Below are 6,000 nucleotides of genomic sequence, written 5' to 3'. Positions count from 1 at the left end.
CCTTTAGGCCAAGAAGCAATATGGATAATCCTTTCTTTGTTTCATTCAACTTTATTGGGATATGATTTGATTTTTGCCAAACATACATGTACCCATCATGACCGTGGAGAACATTTCCATCACCCCAAACTTTTCCTATGTCCTTTCTGGTCAATTCTCCTTCAACCCAGGCAGTCACTGAACTGCTTTTTGATGCTGTAGTCTGTTCTAGAATTTCATGTAAATGGTACCATTCTGTATGAACTCTTCTGCCTGTTTTCACTCAACATGTTTTTAAGATTCATCTCTTGTTGCTGGTGTTAGTAGTGTATTAGTTACTTTTATGATGCTGTGACAAAATACCTGACGTAAAGAATTTAAAGGATGAAAGATGTGTTTTGGCTTAAATTTTCAGAGAGTTCAGTCCATCATGGTGGGGAGAGCATGGCAGAGCAGCTCAGATCATGACAGACAGAAAACAGAGAGCTCAACAGGAAGGGGCCAGGGATGCTATACCCCAGAGGACCCACACCAGTGACCTACTCCCTCCAGCTAGGTCCCACCTCCTAAAGTTTCCTGAACCTCCCCAAATAGTTTCTCCATAGAAACCAATAAGATATGAATGTGTAAATGGGCGTGTGGGGGGTGGGGAGATATCTGGAAAAGGAAGGGAGGAAGGAAAGGAGGGAAGGAAGTAGAGAGGGAGGGAGGGAGGGAGGGAGAAAGACTTATGATAAGGAATTAGCTCATTCATTTTTGAGGCTGAGAAATCCCAAGATCTTTAGTTTTCAAGCTGAAGACCAGAGAGCTGATGTTATATTTCTAGTCCTAAGGCCAATAGGTTTAAGATCCAAGAAGAGATGGTATTTCAGTTTGAGTCTGAAGTCAAGGGGAAAAAAATTAAAAAAAAAAAGCAATGTTCTAGGTCAAAGACAGTCAGGTAAAAGGAACTTCCTCTTACTGGAAGGAGGGTTGAGGCCTTCACGTTAGGGAGCTCTTACCTGCTCTATTCAGTCAAATGTTAATCTCATCCACAAAAATTGTACTGGTTGGCTTTTATTAATATAATGAAATACCTGAGCTAGGTAACTTTATAAGGAGAAGAGTTTTATTTAGCTAACATTACTGGAGCTTCAAGTAATGGTGCCAGCAGCAGCTGAGCTCTGGTGAGGGCCTCATGGTGGATGGTACGTGGGAGCACATATGGAGGGAGAGATCACACCTTGAGATTGAAGCCACAGAGAGATTCTGGGTTGGGCTTGCTCTTGTAACAATTCACTCTCTTGGGAACTAATTCAGGGTCCCACATAGGAACTACCTTAATCCCTTCCAAGGACAGCAACCTAACAAAGGACTTCCTGCCCACTAGGCTCCACCTCTTAAATGCCACCACCTTCCAACAGAGCCTCACTGTGGACCAAGCCTCCAGTACATGAAACTTTTGGGGACAAGCCACATTCATACCATAGCAGACATCCTCAGAGAAACACCCAGAATAATGTTTGACCAAATGTTTGGGTGTCCCATGGCTCAGTGAAGTAGATGTACAAAATTAGTCTTCCCAGGTGGTTTTTGGTTTGGACTGTCCTGAATACCTGTGTACAGGTCTTTGTGGAGGATGTGTTGCTAGTTCTCAGAGGGCAGTGGCTGGGCTGTATGGCCAGTGACTGCATATTTAATTTTTAAAAGAAATTGTAAAGGGTTTGCTAAAGGGATTGTCGCATTTTACATTCTCACCAGCAGAGTTTCAGGTGCAGCTGCCTAATTGTTGTAAATAAATAAATGTGGAAGATAAATATTTTTATTGAAACTAAAACTCCATAGCCAGGTGCTGGTGGCTCACACCTGTAATCCTAGATACTCAGGAGGCAGAAATCAGGAGGATTGCGATTCAAAGCCAGTCCAGGCAAAAAGTTCATGAGACCCTATCTCAAAAAATACCCAACAGAAAAAAGGACTGGCAGAGTGGCTCAAGTGGTAGAGTGCCTGCCTAGCAAGCATGAGGCCTTGAGTTCGACACCTGCCTCCCCCAAAAAAAAGTGACAAAAAAAATACTGCCAATAAAAGAGAAAGAAAGTAAAACTCCAACGGGGTAGGTCTCACTAGCAAAGTGATGTGTGAGCAAAGCCTTGAGGAGATGCCTGAGTGACAATATGGCCAGCGAGACCAGGGAATAGATATGACTTGAGCACTGGGTAAGGAGGTGTCACAATCTGTGAGGTAGGAGAGGTGAGGCAGCCATGGAGGCCCTGTCAGCAGGTTGCTGTGAAACCTTGACTTGTTCTCAGGGTTTAGGGCAGATCAGTGATATTCTCTGCTGTGCTGACGTGCTGAGAACTCACCATCAGAGGGCCAGGGCTAAGGCAGCCATTCCTCTCGGTAGCTCTGCAGGCATCCAGGCTCAAAGGCCAGAGGAAGAAGCTGAGTGGTGTGCGGTTTTGGATTCTGGAAGTAATTAATGGCCAGATAGAGACCATAGGCTATCCTGTCGTATGCACTGTGCACAATGGAGAGAAAGAAGGCAGTGAAGGATGAGTCTGAGCTTCAGCTTTCATGGCCAAATAGTAAGCACCCAAAAGGTGACATCTCAAAGGATGCCACTTTAAATTTAGAGGAAAAAAACCTAGAAATCTCCTCTTCCTTTGAACACTGCTGGAAACATGGCCTGTGTTGATTCTTAGGTGGGAAGGGACCTCCCTGCTCCAGGAGACTCAGAATTTGTGCTCACACAGATTTGCACCCTGAATTCCCACCACCCAGGTACAAAAATCCCTTCAAGCTGAGAGTTGGGTGTAAGGTACCTGTGCACTGGGAGAGGTCCCCGTGAGTCCTCTTGGGGAATCTCCTTTCTCCTTCACTTTGAAGATATGCCACAAAGGACTTTCCAGTGAGCAGCTCTTGAACAAGTCATGGTCTCTTACTTTTTCAGCAGCAAGAAAAATTCATTTTTTATTTACCCTAACACAGCTCACAGATAAAACTCATGTACAAAGAAAGAAATGAGGCCCTGGATGAGAATAAACAGAAATAAGGGATCTGAGATTGTGAGATACAGAATGTAAAATGTTTCAAGAACTAAAAGGGCCAGAAATGACAAATAATTACTGAATAGAAGTTCTAGAAATTAAGTAATAATAATAATTGAAATTTAAAACTCAATGGGTAGATCTGACACACAGCTAAAGAAGGAATTGATGAAATAGAAAAACAAAGCTGAAGAACTCTCCATAAGGAAGCAGGAATTAGAAAGAAGAGAGCATGAAAAAGGCTCAGAGCCCTGAAGCATAAGGAAAGAAGGTCTCGCATGTGCTAATCAATGTGCCGGAAGGGAAGGGGACAAGGACAAGGCAGACTCTAGCTGAGAATTTGCTAGAATTAATGAAAGATTCTATCCATAGATGAACAACCCAATAATCCCAAGTCAAAAACAAAAACAAAATACCAACATACCACGTATGTAAAGGACAAACTCAGAAACATGAAGGAAAGTGCAAAGAGAGGTTTTTCTTCTCGCTCAGAGATAATTTCTGCTAACATTTTAATTTCTTTTCTTTGAGGTATTTTCTAAGCACACGCTTACAAAGCATCAGACTCATTCTGATGTCTTTCTACTCCTGTATTATGAGCACACGTTTTCAAATTCCTAATTCTAAACGCTGTATAGATTTTCAACATCTAACTTGTGGCTCATTGGTCTAAGTGGGATCTGGTTGCTGGGCGCTGAAGTTGATCCCATTTTGATGCTATTTTCAGTAATGGCTGTGGTACACAAACTTGTGCCACATCACTGACATTTCCGTAGGACAAATTCCTAGAAGTGGGCTTACTGGAGTAAAAAAATAGTCTAAGGCTTTCAGATTCGGCTAGGGCCAAATGGCTTTCTACAAAGACTGCACTGCATCCCGCCCTGGGACAGGACAGGCCTATAACATGCTTGTCACACTCATGGAGGGCTGCTGGCACCTAACTTTGCCCAGGTAAATTCACAGTAGGCTGGAGGACTGAGGCTCCGAGTGTTAAGTAACTTTCACCTAAGAGCAAACGACCTTGATGTTTCTAAACTAGTAAAAGAGCCCACGTCACAACTCAGTGACAACAGAAAGTGACCTAAATCCCTCAGAAACGCAAAAATGGGAAAACCCTTTGGGCGCTTTTGTAAGTATCGCTTCCCTATGTTGCAAAGTGACTGTGCTTCGTTGACTTCAACAAAACCTCTTAAAATGCAGTTGTCATCTATTCTATGCTTCTGAGAGTTGGACAGTTTGTTTTATGATAAATGGTGGCCTTAGCTCAGATCACGTGAGGAAAGAGATTCCAAATGCACACGGCCGCCTCTAATCACAGCCCATAATCTCGTTTCCACATTTCTCTCTGGTTATCCGCTTGACCCTGCTGACTGAGCACTTCCATTGTGCTGCTTCAAAGGACAAGGGGTTGAGCAGAAACAAAAGTGAGGTCTGAGAATTGTTTTCCTCCCATATGCCCCATCCAGCTCTGCTGTGACATGAATAGAGACGATCTGGCCACAAGCCAAGGCCACTTGATGGAAAACTCTGACTTCCAAAAAGTACTCCTGGTGCTTTTTAAAAAGAATCACAACGAGCACAGGTTGAAAGCGAAAGGCCCATCCATCCACAGTCAGAGCCCAGCCCACCCACTGGGGACCCAGGTTCCACAGCCTGTCTGTGCCCGGCTGGGTGGGGGGTGCTTCAGAGATTGATACAACGCCTCATGTCAGCCGCCTGCACAACCGGCAGCCACGGATGCCGCAAGAACAAATGCATGTGGCTGGCTACCAGTTGCCTTTGCCAGAAAAGACAGTGGCAGAGCTTGGCCTGTGGGCAGCCCTTCTGCCAATCCCTGTTTATAATCTGGCAGTCATCTCTCAGGCCCCTTCCACTCTGACTCTGTCCCTGCATGTGGTCGTGTGAGGCAGGTGGCATTTGGGGCTTTGGTTGCCCAATATTGGCCAGTAGAGATGAAGTTGAGGGAGAGGGGGTGCTGCCAATGGCCAGAGGCACATGGTGACTGAAACACAAAGCCAGGCTTCTTTCCCTGCCTCTGTCCACTTGAGTGTTGACATCTGACTTGGTTTTTGCCATCAGGGTAAATCTTCCAGATTGGTGAATGTGTTTCCAGATCATGTTGTGATGACAGGCAATCAGTGATCCACCTCTCCTCAACAGAGAAGTGCAGGACAGAATCCTGGGGACAGAGAGGACAGAGTGGGCTGAAGACAAGCCCACTGGAGGGAGCCTGTCATGCATTTCATCCAGTGCATCCAGTACTAAGCGCCCCCGCCTTCTAAATGTCCGCCTCCAACTGGGTCTTCCTCCTGATTCCAAAACTTGAGAATAACAGTGTTGCTTCAATTTCTGTCACTGTGACAAAATACCTGAATCAAAGGAGGAAAGGTTTATTTGGGCTCACAGGTTCAGGGGTTTCAGTCCATGGTTGCTTGGCTCCCATCACTTTGGGCCTGTGGTGGCTCAGTACATCTTGGCAGGAGTACGTGGAGGAAAAGGCCTGTTCAGCTCATGGAAGGTGGGAAGCAAAGAGACAGAAAAGTTCTGGGGTTCCCTCTGCTCCTTCAAGGGCACACCCCCAGTGGCCTAACTTCTCACTAGGCTCCACCACTTACAGTGCCAGCACCTCCCAACAGTGCCACAGGCTAGGGCCTTTAGCACATGAGCCTGTGGGGCACATTTGACATCAAAACCATAACAGTTTGCTCTCCCCCCAGCTATGGTCCCAAATCCCATGTGTTCCTCTGCCCAGCTCTTCTGCCTGGCAAGCCTGACTTCCTATTTCTGACACCCTGGCCTGTTAACAGCACTCTGATTGCAGACTTGCCCCATTCAGCTGATCCTGAACAGAACTGCTCAGACTCCTAGCTGAAAGCTCCATTTTGAAGTCACTCCCGTATATAAAAACCATCTGCGAGTTCCTACTCGCCATAGTGTGGATCTGATGTTCCCAGAGGCCCACGTGGCCATGGACTGACACCTCTAAAACTGTGAG

This window comes from Castor canadensis, chromosome 10, assembly GCF_047511655.1.
Source record: "Castor canadensis chromosome 10, mCasCan1.hap1v2, whole genome shotgun sequence".
Taxonomy (NCBI): Eukaryota; Metazoa; Chordata; class Mammalia; order Rodentia; family Castoridae; genus Castor; species Castor canadensis.
Note: the sequence above shows the minus strand (reverse complement) of the source record.